Here is an 18,160-nt window from a genome sequence, read left to right on the forward strand (position 1 = left end):
CTTTACAATCCAGAGGCTGTAGGCTTTGTTTATCTAACCTTCTCTGAGCCAGTCTGGCATTTTATAGTCTCTAGACTCATAGCTTATAACAAAGCTATAGAGGCAACTATATCCCAGAGGAACGTCGGGTCTGGTACCTTAACCCTGTGCCCATTTCTCACAGAAGATGATCCCAGTGCAGGTCAAATGTTATCCCAGGGAATGGGAATTCCAGCCTAAAATCAGCTTTTAGGCACTGTTTCCATCTGAGGGTAGGGCACCCATTCCGTCACAGCCTGTGGGTAGCTGCCACAATGCAGGAATGTTCTGTTCACACCAGGCAGGCTGTCTCTTTTAATGTTTGGAGTTTTCAGCCTCATTCACTCCAGACAGCCAAAACTGCCAGCTAGACACTCTTTCCCTGAAGTTCAGGGAGCATGTGCTCAGGTTGATGCTCTGTCACCATGCTCCCTGACTAGCTTTAATTAGTCCTGAACATGGTCTCCAAAGTACAGAATCAAAGTTGACATCCTACGCATTACTGCTATATGAGACTTACCCTGATGTCAAGAAGTGCCTGGGAATCCCGAAGACTTAATGCATCCTCCCAGTGCTTCCTTATGTGTTTCTGACCCAAACTCCTATTGGACATTTTCCATATTAGCCTCTCTCTGTACCTCCACAGCCCATGTGTTCGTCAGTGAGGACCCACTTGTTATGGCCCATTTGCTTGTCACCCCTAGTCAGGGCCCACTCCAGTGCCTCAGTTCCCTCTGTCACTCCTTGTTGTTGGAAGAAACTTCCATTCCTTCACCCATGTTCACTCATTCCACATTGGTTCTACCACCTGGCTCCTATTCTGCATTGTCCCTAGGATGAACTCCCTGGTGTATGATGTCTACTTTTGCCCCTGATTTTGGTCTCTACTTTCTGGCTCCAGGCCACATAAACGTGGGAAGGAGGTGCTCTGCCCACATGCTATGCCTGGAACCCACCAAAGCCTAATCTGACCAATCTGGTGTTAGTCCTTGTCTGGTTTAGACACCTTCTGACAGCAGAGGTTTAGACACCCAGAGTCGCAGACTTGCAGCTGGAGGACAAATACCAAAGCTGTGTCCAAGGACGGGGGCCAACACTGAGGAACTCAACCAGTCTAGTCATCATGCGAGGAGCCAGAGGCAAGTAACAAGATCCCGAGACAAGGTCAGGGAGGTGGGGAACATGAGAGCAGAGACCAGTAGGGAGGACGCTGCAAATAGAAACTCCACCAACAGAGTTCCCATATTCGCACCTTAGGGCTTTCTAATTAAATGTCTGTAATCAAAGCTATGCCTACACATGTTTTACAAAATCAGCTGGTTTTATCAGGCTTTTTAAAAAAACCAAGCTTTTAACAAAAATCACCAGTCCCCTCCTCGACCCTTGCAGCAAACTTTTTCAACATTTTTACCGATTTTGTGTGTGTGTGTGTGTGTACCTATTTCTTTTATATATATCCTCATATATTAATAATTTGGCTATATGTTTATTCTTAGAACTTTTTTAGTTTCAGACTACTTAGTCTATCACTTTTCTGATGTGAAATATGAGGAATTAGCTCGATTATGCTACTCCCTACATACTTTCTTGCTCCCTGTCCTCCCAATTTGTTTAGGTCCCAAATTTTATTAAATCTGTTATTTAGTGTTACCATGATTATGACTATGTAAATATTGTCATAGAGGCAGCAGAGCACAATGCTTAAGAGTAAGAACTCGGAAATAGATGACCTAAATCTGAATCCTGGCTTCGCTGCTAGCTGTGTGTAATAGGCTGAATAATGTCTCTTCAAAAGATGCCCACACCCTAATCTCTAGAACCTATGGGTATGTGACTTATATGGTAAAGGGGACTTTGTAGAAGTGACTAAGTTACGGATTTTGAAGTGGAGAGATTATCTTGGACTACCAGGTGGGCCCAATGTAATCACCAGAGTTCTCTTAAGAGGAAGGCAGGAGAACCAGAGTCAGAGAGAGGCGATGGAAGGATGGAAGCAGAAGTCAGAGGGCAAGAAGATGCTCGGTTGCTTGCTTTGAAGATGGAGGAGGGCCACAAGCCAAAGAATGTGAGCGGCCTCTAGAAAGACAAGGAAGTAGATTCTCCCTGAGAGCCTCTAGAGGGATGCAGGCCTGCAGACAGACACCTTGCCTTTAGTTCATTGAAACTCATTTTGGAACTTCTGGCCTCCAGGACTGTAAGATAGTAAGTTTGTGTTGTTTTAGGCAATTAGGTTTGTGGTATTTGTTGAAGTAACAAGAGGAAACAAATACACTGTGTGACCTCTTTGCCAAAGATTTCTTATCTACAATATAAGTTGCTGTGAGGATTAAATGAGTTAATAGATGTAAAACATTTAGAACAGTGCCTAGCATATAGTGCTATATGTATATTTGCTCATACTGTTTGGAGCTAATCCAAGAGTAGTATGATCATGTGCCTTTTTTGTCTTTTCCTGGTGCTTATAATTCCCTCTGAGTCTTTTGTGATTTATCACTAACTCTCCCAGCTGTGAAATTGCCTGTCAATATGGCCACACTTATAGGTGACATATCCACTCCCATTTTTTCTGGGGGACATCACTTCTAGAGCCCGGAGCTCTCCTCTCCACTGCAAGCAGTTTGCCCTCTATGTCTGCTGCACATTGCTCCTTCATTGTGATTCTAGGGATTCCCTTCATTCTTCTCTTCTCTTAGGCCTGCTTTCCTTAATTCTGTGTCTTCCTCCTTCATTCTTTTTTTACCCCCAGCTTACCTGGGAAAGAATTGTGTCCCCTTCTTTCTTGATTTACTTTCTAATTGTGATGGTGCACATCCTCCAATAGCCCCTGATAAGGGATACCTGAGAGATAAATTTGTTGAGAACTTGATTGTGTGAAAATGTTTTTATTCCACCCTCACATTTAATTGATGGTATGGCTGGGTACAGTTTCTGGTGCCATAGACTTGTGTCCCCCCAAAATTCTTGTTGAAACTTAGTCCCCAATGTGACGGTACTTGGAGGTGGGGCATTTGGGAGGTCGTGAGGGTGAAGACCTCATGAATAAAAGTAGTGCCATTATGAAAAAGGCCCTAAGAGAGATCCCTCATCCCCTCTGCCATGTGAGGTTATAGTGGAAAGACTGCCATCTATGAACCAGGAAGATGGCTTTCACCAGATAGAGTCTGCCCACACCTTGATCTTGGACTTCCCAGACATCAGAGCTGCAAACAACAGATTTCTGCTGTTTTTAAACCATCCAGTCTATTTGGTTATAGTAGCCCAAACAGACTAAGACATCTAGGTTAGAAATAGTTTCTCTCAAATTTTGAAGGTATTGCTCCATTGGCTCTGTCCTCCTGTGTTACCTATGGAAAATCTGATTTTCTTAATTCCTAATTTTATGTGTGTGACCTATTTCTGTCTGGAAACTTTTAGGATCATCTCCTTATCCTTACTACTTTGCAAATGGTTTGACTTGAATTTGACTTGTAATAGAGAATCTGTCTCCATTTCTTACATTTGACTGCTGATAGTTTTTGATCCCCACGCCTCCTTCTTCTCCTCTTGCCCCACATGTAGGCAAAGCAATAAGCCCAATGCTTCCTCCTTTGGGAAGCTCAGGTCATGTGAGCCACCAGCCTGTATGTGAAAACCCTTACCACAGCACTACTCACTAACCACAATTAAAGCCAAAGTCAGTTGCCCCTCCTGACTCTCTCAAGACATATTCTGCCCTGTGTGGGAGCCTGAGGCATGAGAGACCTCATTATATGCATAATAAATCTCTTAATGCCCTCTTGGTACGTGTGTGGTATCATCATTATTGACATCCAAATCCATTCCTCATCTGCAGAGGGACCACAGTGCAGCTCCACCACTAACTAGCTGAATGATTTGGATAAATTACATAATCTTTTTTACTTCAGTTTATCTGTTTGTAAAATGGGGATAATAACAGTACTCATGTTTTGAAGATTAAATGGCTTAATCCATGTTGAGAACTTAAAGCAGTTCCTGGCACATAGTAAAAATTTAACAAGCGTTCCTACTGATGTGAACGTTTTTAATTTAAAGTTTGGGGCACTTGTTGAGTTCTTTCAATTAAAGGACTCAGGTTAATTCAGTTATGACAGATATTTTTGGCATCATTTAATTCATATCTTTGCCTCTATTCTCTACTTCTGGAAACTGTCTCACACTTTGTCTCCTATTTTCTATCAAATTTGCTTTTTGTTTTGCTTTATGGGACATTTCCTCAACTTTATCATACAGCTTTATTTTCTGTGGCCTTTATATCCATTCTCCCTTTAAAAAAAAAAAAGATTTTTTTTTTTTTAAGATTTTATTTATTTATTTGACAGAGAGAGACACAGCGAGAGAGGGAACACAAGCAGGGAGAGTGGGAGAGGGAGAAGCAGGCTTCCCGCAGAGCAGGGAGCCCAATGTGGGGCTCGATCCCAGGACCCTGAGATCATGACCCGAGCCGAAGGCAGACACTTAATGACTGAGCCACCCAGGCGCCCCTAAAAAAAAGATTTTATTTTTAAGTCATCTCTACACCCAACATGGGGCTCAAACTTACAACCCCAAGATCAAGGGTCGCATGCTCTACTGACTGAGCCAGCCAGATGCCCCTCCGTTCTACTCTTTTTAATTAATAGTAGATCCCTGGTTTTTAACTAGCCACTTGGTCATCCAGACCTGGCACAATGAGAAATACTTTCTGAGCATCAAATGACACTATCAACAGAGAAAAAAAGGTAACCTGCAGGATGGAAGAAAATATTTACAAATCCTATATCTAATAAGGGATTAATATCCAGAATATGTACAGAACTTCTAAAACTCAAAAACAAAAAAACAACTCCATTAAAAAATGTGCAAAGGACTTGTATAGACATTTCTCCAACGAGTCTGAAAAGCATATGAAAATATGTTCAACATCACCAATAATTGGGACAGTGCAAACCAAAAATACAAGATACCACTTCACACTCATTAGAATAGGTCTTACAAAAAAAAAAAAAAAAAAAAAAGAGCAGAAAATAACAAGTGTTGGATGTGGAGAAATTGGAACCTTTTTGTACTGTTGATGGGAATATAAAATAATACAGCTGCTGTAGAAAATAGTATGGGAGTTCCTCAAAAAATTAAATCTAGAATTACCATATGATCCAGCAATTCTGCTTCTGAGTATATACCCCAAAGAATTAAAAGCAGGGACTTGAATAGATACTTGTACACCAATGTTCATAGCAGCATTAGTCACAAAAGTCAAATTTCATTGATGGATGAATGGATAAACAAAAGATGTTATGTATATACAGTGGAATACTATTCAGCTTTAAAAGAGAATGAAATTCTGTTATATGCTACAACATGGATGAACCTTAAAGACATTATGCCTAATGAAATAAGCCAGACACAAAAGCACAAATATTATATGATTCTGCTTATATGAGGTACTTATAATCATCAAATTCATAGAGACACAAAGTAGAATGGTGATTTCCAGAGGGTAGGGGAAGGGAGGATAGGAAGTTATTGTTCACTGGGTATAGAATTTCAGTTTGGGATGATGAAAACATTCTGGAGATGGATAGTGGTGATAGTTGCACAACAACGAATGTACTTCTGAACTGTAATTAACTGTATACTTAAAAAGGGTAAAAATAATAAAATTTATGTTATGTGTATTTTACCACAATAAAAGTAAAAGAGATATTCTTTGAGGATGAAGATTTATCACCATGACAGAAATGGGATGTGCGGGAAGGATTGGTGGACTCCTCTTGTTTTCCTCTCTCCAACTGACACCATCCCCTATAACTTTGTGACTGGTTATTGTCTACTGTCTCCCATTTTGGACGCCTATTTATTCTGCATACCATTATCAGATATCCACCTGGCTACCTCCCTCCTTCATTGTCTTTTGGCTTCCATAGTTTCCGATAGGAAGTCTGCTGTAATTCTTATCTTCCTACCTCCCACCTCTGAATGTAATGTACGTTTTTTCTCTACTTTTAAGATTTTCTCTTTGTTATTGGTGATATCCAGTCCTGAAGTTGTGAGACAGTATCCATGGTAGGGAGAGAAACAGCTGGAGCCCACCAACACCTCCCCACATCCCATTGCTATCCTGTAGTATATCTTCATCCTTGAAGAGTATTTCTGATTGGGCAAGAGCACGATATGGACCTGAGGACCCTGTTTTTCAAAGCTTTGAGATTATATAAGCACCTCTCTCGCCAAATAGCTGAAGGTCACCTTAGGAAAAGAAGCAATGGAGGGTGGGGAAGTTATTTTGTAGTCAGATTTTTTCCCTAAAGAAGGTATTTCTTTTAGGATCCACTTACATTAATTAACCAGATCAAATTAAAACCAGAGCAGGTGATCCTAAAATTATAACCTAATAATACAAATGGGAAGTACATGAAGCAGTGTGACTAGTGATCCTGGTGCTGTGGAATGTAGTGGCCCTGCTTACCAGCCTCCTTCCTGCTCTTCACATTATTCATATCTCTTTGCAATGCTGTTCCCTCAAACAGATCTTAAACTGACATTCTACCTAAAATAGCCATTCCTTCAACCATTCTTTAACCCTTGCTTTATTTTTCTTTGTAGTACTCAATCACAACATGACATTTTATTATTTATTGGTTACTTGTTTATTGTCACTCTCCTCCACTAGAGAAAAAGCACCATGGTTGCATTTTCATTGTCTTATTCCTATCATATACCCACAGCCTAGATGAGAGCCTGGAATGTCATATGCTCAATAAAATTTGTTGAATGAATGACTTTATTTATGTATTAACTTTATTATATTATTTATATTAAATATATATTTAACATTTATTGTTATTTAATCTGACTTTATTTCACTGTCCTTTTCATTTTTATCATTTATCCACTCATTGTGTAATCACTTACTAAGCCTCTACTTTGTTACATGTACAGTTAGCATGAGAGGTGGGGAGAGACAAAGATGTATAAAGACTTCCAAAAGGAAATCCCCACTTCCTGAGGGATACAATTCAAAGTCCTTAGCAAACAAAAATGGGACACCCTAAATTTAAGGGGGAAATTTAAAAGCCCTCAAGAAGTTAGGTTTGTTTCTAGAAGTGTGAGAGAGTCCCTCTGCTTCTTTCCAGCCCCTTGCAGGAGCCCAACTCCCCAACTTCCCGATTGTGAAGCACATCGCCAGCTCCTATTCAGCCTAGCTCAAAGCTCCTCCCTTGGTAATGGACAGTTAGGGAAATCCCACTGAGGCCCGCCCCCATGCCCCTCCTTGCTAGATTGAATGGCGCAATCCGGTGGGAGGGGCCGCTGGCTCAGCCAATAGAAGGAAGCACTAGCAAGAGCCTGTGTAAACAAACCCAGAGATGCGGCGCCTTGGGCTCCTCCCCCACGTAGGGGCTGGACGCATCCTTGGCTCAACGCCTATCCAGGACTAGCGTAATATCCTTTCAGCCAATCAGAGCCGGTGTCTCCCGAAAGGAGGCGCTCCACCCTGAGAGAAAGAACGAAGGGAGCGAAAAGACAGATGTTAATGCCAATCGGAAGCTGGAACTTCTGAGGGAGTGGGTGGGAACTGCTTCACATTTAGACCAATAAGCAACACACATGCCCTTCTAGGTGACTGAGAGGCATCATCTTCGGTCCAATAGGCGAATGGGGCGGTGCCCAGCAACCAATGGCTTGGGTTCGGGGGCGGAGTAAGGAGCCAGTGTGCTGTAAGAGGTAACCTGGCGAGTGGCCCCGGCGCTTCTCCCTTGCTGTGGCTCACGCTTTGGTACTGGAGGCCGAGACTGTTCTGGCGACGGCGACCTCTGCGGCGACGGCTGAGGCTCTCGGAGAAGTGGCGGAGTACGATCTGGAGGAAGGGCTTCTGGTCAGCCCAGGTGGGCTCGGGAACGCGGGCTGCCGGGGAGGGGACCCACGGGAAGCGCCGCTCTCCTGGCTCTGGGGGCGCCCTGCGCCTCCCTTTCCGCAGCCGTCGGGGCTGTGAGGGGCGACGCGCGCCTGTCCGAGCTCCTGTGGTGAGGGTAAGCCGGCGGGTCCCACGTCGTGGCCATCGGCGAGCAGGGGCATCCGCCGGGGTTACCCTCTGCCTCTCGCGGGCTTTAGGGGGTCTTAGTCCTTTTCTCCCGGCACAGGCGCGCTATTCCTCCCCCGCCCCTCAACTTCCCTGAGGCCCCTCAGCCTCCTTCGGACTGAAACCTTGGCTTGATACTACCGCAGCGCAGCCCCGCGAGGCAAATTGACGGGTGTTGCATCCCCGGGTCCCCTCCCCAGGCGGGTAGGCGGAGGAGTTGCGCGTTTTCACCCCTCCCCCATTCGCGGGCCCGGGTGCGTTATCTGCGTTTCTTCTACTCCCTCCGCCTCCCACTTTGCTCCAGCTTTCGTTCTTGATACCTAATTTGAGTTAGGAGCCCCGGCCACTTCTGTGCTGCCTTCCGTTCTGCTAGTGAGTCCCTTAGCCTTCCCACCCCCTAAATTTCATCCACATCTCTCATGGAAACTAACATTTTCCACTTGCTCCTTCCAAGCAGCTGGAAGGTGAATGCAAGAGACGCAGAATACACAGTACAGGGAGCTTTGCAAGATTGGGAACTTTAATCGGTTTTGTTAATGGTAAACTATTCTTGCCTTCCTTAAAATGGCATTTGATCATAATATCCTCTCTGAAATCTTTTTCCCAGTACAGTTGTTTTGGTGATAGTTTCTGAAAATGCAGGTGAGAAGGCTTTACTGGCCACAAGAAATTTAAAATGTATTATTATTTTAAGTAGGCAGTTTTCATTATACTTTTTTTTTCTTTTTTTCTTCATTATACTTTAAATAGCTTAACTGGAGTGGCACAGAGTTTGTAGTGTAAGGGCCTGTCCACCCTAGTTTATCATAAAATATACGACATATTTTAGCTGTGTAGCACAATGTGATTTGATCATATCAAGACTATGGATAATATGGCATTGAATCAGTTTAAAAACAATATTCTCTTTTCCCCATTCACAGAGGATTTGTACTCACATTTATAGTATGTCAGTTTGTGTTTTAATGATGTTGGTTCTAGATAATAGTGCAAACTATGTTGTGCCTAAATAAAATTATGCCAAGAAATTTATGGGGAAAAGTCACTTTGGGGTTTTGAATATATTAATTTAGATATTGGACTGTAAGAGTTTTGTTTTGGGGAAATAGAAGTATTGGATTAAGTGTGATGGGCCCCTTAGGCTATGTGTGTATGAGAAAGAGTGTGCAAGAGAAAATACACGTGTACAAAACCTTGTAGGTTCTAAAAGTACTTAGTTTCGTGACTTCATATAAATTGGAATTGTTTTTCTTAGTTCGCAGAGTTGAAATGTAAGCAGTGAGTTTAATATGTACACTTTATTTTGGCCAGAATTTTGCAAGTTTTTGTGAAAATTTTTCATTGTTTATTTTATTTGTAATATATATGTACATATATATTTCCTTGTATTTTACTATGGTAAGACTGTACCTTTAAGACTGTACCTTGTATATAGAGAAATAAATCTAGTAGAGTGAATTAAGAAGAATCTTTACTCTGAAGAGGCAGCATTGCATTGTCTAGTAGACCATATGTTTGAACCCTGTTAATAAATCGCACGAAAAAGAGGAAGATCTTAAAGCTATTCTAACAAATGCCCAGGTATTGAGAACAATAAAATATTAATTACAGAATTATTAACAGTCATCAAAGAAAAGTCCTGGAAAAACTACAAATCTATGAGTTGGTATAGGCTGTGGTTGAAAACCAGAGTTATTTTTTTTTTTAACAGTCTTTTCAGGTGTATTTGTGCTTAGTAATTACTCATTTGCAGATTTAAAAGATTATAACTATGATTTCTTCCTAGAGATCTTGTCTTTAAGGAGTCCACAGTTTAATGGGAGAAAAACCTGTAAACCAAGAATTAAATGCAGAGGGAGAGGTTCTGCAGTACAGGATAGTATGCAGGGCACAGAGAAGCACTGTGACTCCATGTTCTGGCCTCATCTCCTGCTCTAGACTTTCTGAAGTGCCATTTCCTAAACCTACCTGTTTATTTTACACACTTGGGTCTCTCTCTGTAGGTGCTGTTCTCTCTCCTTGAAAGCCTTTTCCACACCTTATATGCCTAGTGCGGTTCTATTTCAAAATCTCTTGAGGCCTGACACTGGCCTGCACTCCATCCAAATAATTGTTTTCTATATCTTTCTGTTATTTCATTATAAATAATTATCTTTGATTCTCATTATTTACAGTAATTTTGGTCGATAAAGTCACCTAGAGCACTAAATTAGCAAATACAGAATCACTGCTCCTAGGGAAAATACGTCCATATAAACATCTTATATAGATTATAATCTTATGTAAATACAGTTTATCCTGGTAAATTCTATTTTCTTTATTTTACAAAAGAGAAAATGAGGTTCAGAAGTGTTAAGTGACTTCCCTGAGGCCACCCTCAACAAGTGCCAGAGTTAGGCTTCAAACCCTGTCTGATTGGCCTCTGAGCCGGAGCTTCTTGCTCTACATTGCACTGCCCCCTACCATCTGTGTCCTCTAGTCATCCCTGTATGAGACTGGAAACACAAATGCAGAGCACTGCCTTGTTCTACCTTAGCTGGGAATGTTTTGGAGGGGTGACTCAGTTTTCGCACTTTGTGCGTGTCTGTGGATGGCTGAAAAAGCATGGTGAGTGTTGGTTTTGTGGTTACAAAGACATTTTAGCAAGTAGGAGAACTCACAAATACAGGATCCATGAAAATGTAAGTGACCTCTGGAGCCTATTTTGTGATAACCCTTCTTGGAGTCCACTGTAGAATGTTCCTTTAGCTTCTTTGAGAATTTGTTCACTTACTCAACAAATACTTATTAAGCACTTACTGTAAGCTAGGCTTTGTTTTAGACTCTGGTGAACAAACAGATTAAGATCTTACCCTTACTGATATTATATTTGAGTAAGAGAAACAGGCAGCTAACAGCTCAGGGGAGAGGTCCAGGTTGGAAAGAAATTAACTTGACCAAAGTAACACCTGGTATGCCCCCTCCCACTTCACATCTCCTAGCATATTGACTTCCAGAACATTTCTGTTTTATTCTGTGCATAAACTCTTACTTCTAAGCCTCTCTCCATTAACCTGTGTAAACTTGTGTCATCAATTGATTTTGAGGCCATTTACCTAGCAGGATTTTCTAGAAGAATCAGGCTGATTTGGTCTTTGATTTCTGGCTTTGCCACTTACCAATTGAGGGATTATGGTCAAGTTGTAGAACTCTTAAGCCTGTTCTCTAATTTCAAAAGTGGTGATATGATGTGTTAGGCCCTTGTCAACTGAAAGGAAGAGGCACACACATTATCTTTGCTGATGAGGGTTTAATGTAAATTTAAATGGGAAATCATCTCAGCAGCCATATTGTCCCTTGGCTCTACTGCTTTCAAAACCTTAAAAAACAATAACTGAGCAGTATTTAGAATAGGATTTGGGCTCTGGAAACCTACCTTCTTTTACTTTGCTCCCTCAACATTTGTATTTCCCAAGAGAGAACCTGATTGGATTGGTTTGTCACCTAAAATAGAGGACCCCTATTGGGCAGAATTTTGAGCCAAGATATGTCCTAGGTGATCACTCTCAAGTTCAGCTTGTAGATTGTCTTTAGTTAGGGCTCTGAGTGCTAGTCCAGTTGCTTGTGTCCCAAGAAGTAGGGTTGGTTTCATGCATTATCTGTTGTACAGATCTTAGCATAAAATAAAAGAACCACTTGGAGACAGTTTCTTCAGAAGACAATTGAGGGTAGAGCTTTAGTGTCTAATAAAGAGTGTAACAAAGTGAACATATGTCAAATATTCCATAAGTCTTCCTTTTGGTATTACATTTAATATTATTATAGTGTGGTTATTTATTTATATGGCTGTCTTCCTTACTAGACTGTGAGCTCATGAATGTGGGGTCCACATCTTCATTTTTCTTTTTTTTTTTTTTTAAGATTCTATTTATTTGTTTATTTGAGAAAGAGAGAGAGCAAGGGCACAAACAAGGAGAGGAGCAGAGGGAGAGGGATAAGCAGACTCCATGCTGAGGGCAGAGCTCGACATGGGGCTCAATCCCAGAACCCTGAGATCATGAGCTGAAATCAAGAGTTGGACGCTTAGCTGACTGAGCCACCTAGGTGCCCCTCCACATCTTCATCTTTCTGTCCTTGGTGCTTATGTAGTAATTTGCATAAATGTCTGACTTGAGAAATTCCTAACTCTTTCTGAAAGGATGGGAAGATATGAAGGCTTCCCAAAGGAAGGTATTGTTTAACCTGATTCTTAAAGGATGAGTAAGAATGTTTTCCAGGTGCATAAAACTTTGAGACAGCATTCCAAGCAGGGACCAGCAGGTGCAAATGCATAGAGATATAAACAAACAAAAATCACCTAAGGAAAAAATTGTGAATGGGCTTGACTAGAGGACATGTCACAGAGTTAACTCTGACCACTGCTGCTCAGTAATACATGCAGGTTTTAGGGAGAGAACATAATATTCTCAAGCTGTTGGCAAGGTCTCACTAACAGTTTAGAAATACAAGAATTGAATTCTGGGGAATTGTTATACCTGAAGAAGTGACTCTGTTTACTTCTTCATCATGAAGCTCATATGTGCCCTACAGTGTTCAAGGTGCTGAAAATATAATCACACTTATTCTCAAGGAGCTCACCATCTAGCAAGGAGACAGATGGATGAACTGATTTATCATGTGTTAAGTGAGATAATAGAGATATAAATAAATGCTGTGTAAACCAGGAGAAAGGAGCAGTTAGTAATATAGAGAGCACTGGGGAAGATTTCTCAAATGAGATATCTGAGCAAGGCTTTGGTGGGTAAAGAGGAAGGAGTTCACTAGATTGAACATAGGAACTTTTTAAAGAATTAATACTTTCGTGTTAGGAAACATTTAAGAACTACCCATTTTTGCCATACCTGTTGGGGGTGTTCAGTTAATAACTACTTTTATTCAAGCAGTTAGTCTAAACACGAGATGTAAATAGTTATGCCACAGTAAAAGAATTTTATATCAAAATAAACTGGGTTAAACAAAGGTTTCTGTGATGCAGGAATTCTCTAGAGCCTTTATTATATTAATGTCCACTGTGAATTGTGGATCTCCAAAAGGGGGTATGTTGTCTTTAACCATGGTCTTTCCTTTCCACCCCTCTGAAACATATCTAATCATATTTTGGAACAGAATTATATGAGACATAGTTTGAGGAATGATGAATTAAATATACTTTGGGGCGCCTGGGTGGCTCAGTCACTTAGGCATCTGACTTTTGATTTTGGCTCAGGTCATGATCTCAGGGTTGTGAGATTGAGCCCTGCATCGGGCTGTGTGCTGGGCGTGGAGCCTGCTTAAGATTCTTTCTCTCCCTATCCCTCTTATCCCTCCCCCGCTCCCTCTGTAAAAATAAATGTAAAATAAAAAAATAAAATCTTTTTATTTTTTTATTTTTTTGAAGATTCTATTTATTTATTTGACAGAGAGAGACACAGTGAGAGAGGGAACACAAGCAGGGGGAGTGGGAGAGGGAGAAGCAGGCTTCCTGCCCAGCAGGGAGCGCGATGTGGGGCTTGATCCCAGGACCCTGGGACCATGACCTGAGCCGAAGGCAGACACTTAATGACTGAGCCATCCAGGCGCCCCAAAAATAAAATCTTTTTAAAATATACTTTAACAAACCAAGATTTATCAGTGGTCTCCATGTGTATTATAAAATAACCTGTATAATTTTTTTAAAAGATTTTATTTATTTATTTGACAGAGAAAGCACAAGCAGGGGGAGTGGGAGAGGGAGAAGCAGACTCCTGCTGAGCAGGGAGCCCAACGCGGGGCCTCCATCCCAGGACTCTGGGATCATGACCTGGGCCAAAGGCAGACGCTTAACTGACTGAGCCAGCGCCCCTAACCTGTAGGATTTTATAGGAAAGAAGGAGAGACACTGGGGAGAAAGAATACATCCTTACTTATTATCACTTGGTCAGTAAGTCCCAAACTTAAAAATATATATATTTTATAATCACCCCCTTGAAGGTATGGCTTATTCATATTTTGAAATTCCATGAGGTGTTTGGAGATCAGACTAGAGCAGGAGTCAAAGACAAAGGTTGTCTTGAAGGTGAGAATCTTCCAACTTAAGGGGATGTTACTTTCATTATGCATTCATTTTGGGCCATATTAGACATATACTTTGCCAGTTAGGTAATTTATTTAGAAGCATCCAGACCCTCTCCTAACTCTGGAGTTTTGGTTATTATACACTAGCATTCTCCTTTCAATAAGATCTGATTATATGAGCTTTAGGGACTGAGGCCTTATACTATATAATTTTAATTCATCTGTCAAATTCTGATTATGTGAGTAACTCCTGAAGTATTATTAAAATTAAGGAAGCAACAGTTATGTTTTTGAAAGTGCACTGAATTTTCAGTCAGAAGATCTAGGTTTGAAATTTGTCTCTGCCAAGCTTTCTATTTGAATGACCTTGAGCTCAACTGCCTAACCATCTGTTGCCTCCTTTTCCGTTTTGATAGAATAAAAATACATAGGGTTAGTATAAGAATTAAATGATGCACATAAACATACTTTAGGAACTCTGAAGCACTCATTGTACAAATATAAGACAGACCAAAGGAATGTATCCAGCTTAATTTGAATTAACATTTTATTTATCGTTTTTAATTTTATATTACAGAAATAGTACATTACTTTTGTAAAATTAGAAAGCATTGATGGGCAAAAAGGTGGGGGTGGAGAGCTGCAAAATACTCCATAGATCCACCATACTAAGGCAGTGGTTCACATTTTGATGGGTATATTATATGCTTTTTATTCACATTCATCATTTTTTATAGAAATGCATTCATTTGCATGTTTTAGTCATTTTATTTTTATGAGATGAATCCCCTAAGAGTACAATTGCTTGATTCATGGAATCGTTCCATCTTTTGCTACATAATGTTGTATATAATGAGAACTAGAAAAGGGGCTAACTTCTCAGCCTGGTGAACAGGTGACCTTGTAATCATCTAATATCTTGAACCATTCCTGAAGCTTCATCAAAGGCACATTCAGAAACGAATTTGATGTATGCATGTGGTTACGCTTGGCATTGTTTGTAATAGCATGATAGGGATGATCCCATTGTTTGTCAGCAGGGAACTGGTTGAACTGTGGTACATGCAAATCATGGAATATTGGATAGTTGTAGAAAAGAATGAGGAAGACTGTGGACTGACCAGATGGAAAAGAGCTCTAAGATATATTGTGATTTTTTTTAAAAAGGGGCACAGTATGCAACCATGTATTTGGTATGCTCCTTTTTGTGCTGAGAGAGAAAGAAGGGTGGAATAAGAATGTACATTTATTTATATTTGCTTATAATTGCAAAAAAATTCTGAAATGATAATATAAGAAACCAATGGAAGAAATAGGAGTGGAGATAGGATTTCGCCATATGCCTTTATATATATTTAAAACATTTTTTTGAATCATGTGTTTGTGTTTGTTACCTTTTCAAGAAATGTGTGAATGAATGAATGAAATGGGGTTATGAGAAAGAAGAAAGGGTCTGAGGGGCTGCCCATCTTTTTGATGTCAGGTGAATGAATACATAACAACAGTAGCAAAGATTGGAAGAGTGGCCCCAGTAGCAAGGGTTTGGCAGGGTTTCTTTTTTTCTTCCTTTACTCAATTTTGTATATTTAAAAAATACTTTGAACACAATAAAACAACTGAAAACAATGTTTCCAGATGGTCGCCCCATGGCTTCAGTAGCTGCTTTCTTTTTCATTTTCACTTGTATATTTTTTAATGTATACATATTCTTTTCAATTGTAATCATACTTTTCATATTTTTTAACTTACCTAATTATGTTTTTTCTGTGTTGCTACTAGAGGACCTTTAAAAATAATGAAGATTAAGGGCGCCTGGGTGGGTCAGGCGGTTAAGCATCTGCCTTCAGTTTAGGTCATGATTCCAGAGTCCCAGGGCTCCCTGCTCAGTGGGGAGTCTGCTTCTCCCTCTCACTCTGCCCCGCCCCCTGCTCCTTCTCTCTCTGCCTCTCGCCTGCAAATAAATAAATAAATAAAAATAATGAAGATAGGGCAGCTTTGTCCAGTGCACATCCCAGAAGTGGGCTGATCGACCTCAAGAGGCAGGAATTCAAGCCCTGTAGTCTATGTGTGACACATACCCATGAGGAAAATAAGAAAGAGATTTAAATATGTATAAATGTAAACATTTCTCCCTAATTATAAAAGAAGTCACACTCTTCTTTATAATAATTAGAAAACAAAATATAAAAAAAAAGATCTGTCATTTTGCTATCCAAAACATTCTGGTTTTTTGCTTTTTAGACCTTTTTTTATGCATAGAAACATTTTTTAAGGTAGAATCATGATATATATATTTCTGGCAACTACTGAGATGCTCATGTAGGTTTTTTTTCCTTTGCCTGCTAATGTGAAAAAATACATTTTTAATTTCGTAATTTTAGACTGTCCTTACATTTCTGGGCTGAATCCTATTGATCAGTGTTATTGTTTTGTTTTTAAATAAGTTACTTGACTTTATTTGTTCATGTTTTATTTGAAAGTGTATGTCTATAGCATGGAAATTGGTCTGTGGTTTATCTTTTGTGCTATTTTTGTTCTGTTTAATGTATTGAGGTACCTGTAAACTAATCATTAGAACGGTCTCTTCATTTGTGCTCTGAAACAGTTGCATGGGAACTATCTGCTTTTTGAAAGTCGGTGCTTTCTGGACTGCAGACTGGTCTTGCCCCCTTCTTTAAAATGCAATAATATTAGGGCAAATGAAGTTTTAACATAGTGATTTTGGTATAAACAAGAGCACAGTATGTAATTGCTTTTGTGTGATAGTGGTGTTCTTGGTGTCTTTTTATGACCTAGGCGAGTGCCGAGGTATTACACTCACCATCTGAGGTTTTACGGGACCTTTGTTTCAGTATTGAACAGATGTGACTATTTTATTCTGCAGCCTTGCAGATATACAAAATGGGCCTCCCAAGACTCTGCTTTATCCCCACTGAAAGCAAGAAGTAATGCAGTGAAACTTTGCCAAGCTAGAACCTTTTAAAGAATGGGGTGTTCTGGTTTAATTGTGTTCACTTGGAAGTATAAAAGTGAAAAGAAATCCCTAATTCCCTGTTGAATACAGTTCTGAGGTGTAGCAAATAATTCCACTTTTCTTCTCTAATAAGCTTGATATATTCAGACCTAGTTGATGTTTTATTATATAATTCCTGAAGTGTCCGAGGCTTACATTATGAAGATCCTTTTTTGGAACTTTAGATATAAGAAGATGTAAAGGGCAATGTGTGAAATCAAGCGGCAAGGGAACTGATGCCCATTAAGTATACATTTTTGACTAAATCTCAGATTGCAGCTTGTTTTCTTACTTAGCTCACAAAAATAAAACCCACTCGGAGATTATGCCTTTTAACTGGATGTCTTTATTTCCTATCAAGATAGAATATACGGCACCCCTGGCTTTGGACCAACAGAAGGAATCACATTTTTTTTTTTACTTGTTGTCTGTCAGTGGTTCCCAAACTTGAGCATGCTTCAGAATCAGCTGGAGGGCTTATTACAACACAGATGGCTGGGCCCCACCCAGAGTTTCTGATTCAACAGGTCTGGGGTGGGGCCTGAGAATTTGCATTTCTAGCAAGTTCCCCTGTGGTACTGATGCTGCTGGGCCTGGGACTAAATTTTGAGAACCACTGCTGTATATTAACTAAATATTCAAATTCTGGCTCTAGAAGAAAGCTGAATTTGGTCTGGGAGTATAAGAAATAAACTGGTTATGGGGCAAATCATGAAAGATTCACCCCTCTTGTTGCCAGCATAGTGTTGAATTCAGGTAATCAGCAATACACAGTGACATAAAACAATTCTTGTTTCATGATTCGAAGTCCTAGATGAATTTCTAGTGAGAGATTGCTGTTTCATTTGCAAAGCTTAGAGGCCAAGGGATTCTGGTCAAATAGGATTTAGTGATTAATCCCATGAGAATAGGCGTTATTTTTACGTCCTTTTCATCTCCCCTGTCACTGACCATTTAGCCTTGCTTTAGAAGGTTCCGCT

At 40.2% G+C, this 18,160-nt stretch overlaps 1 protein-coding gene across 2 annotated transcripts in view; it reads left to right on the forward strand.

The window, feature by feature from the left end:
* Positions 1-7,727: 7,727 nt before the first annotated feature.
* Positions 7,728-18,160, forward strand: part of PAIP2B (poly(A) binding protein interacting protein 2B) — a 33,354-nt gene continuing 22,921 nt past the window's right edge. Inside the window, exon 1 of one of the 2 annotated variants that reach the window (XM_032410748.1) lies at positions 7,728-7,901. The gene's annotated coding sequence lies outside the window, so the exon portion shown is untranslated. Of the gene's footprint in view, positions 7,902-7,929; positions 8,046-18,160 lie in introns of those variants that run through there. The other variant, XM_032410749.1, reaches the window with a different exon arrangement.

This window comes from Phoca vitulina, unplaced genomic scaffold (genome assembly GCF_004348235.1).
Source record: "Phoca vitulina isolate PV1807 unplaced genomic scaffold, GSC_HSeal_1.0 scaffold12, whole genome shotgun sequence".
Taxonomy (NCBI): Eukaryota; Metazoa; Chordata; class Mammalia; order Carnivora; family Phocidae; genus Phoca; species Phoca vitulina.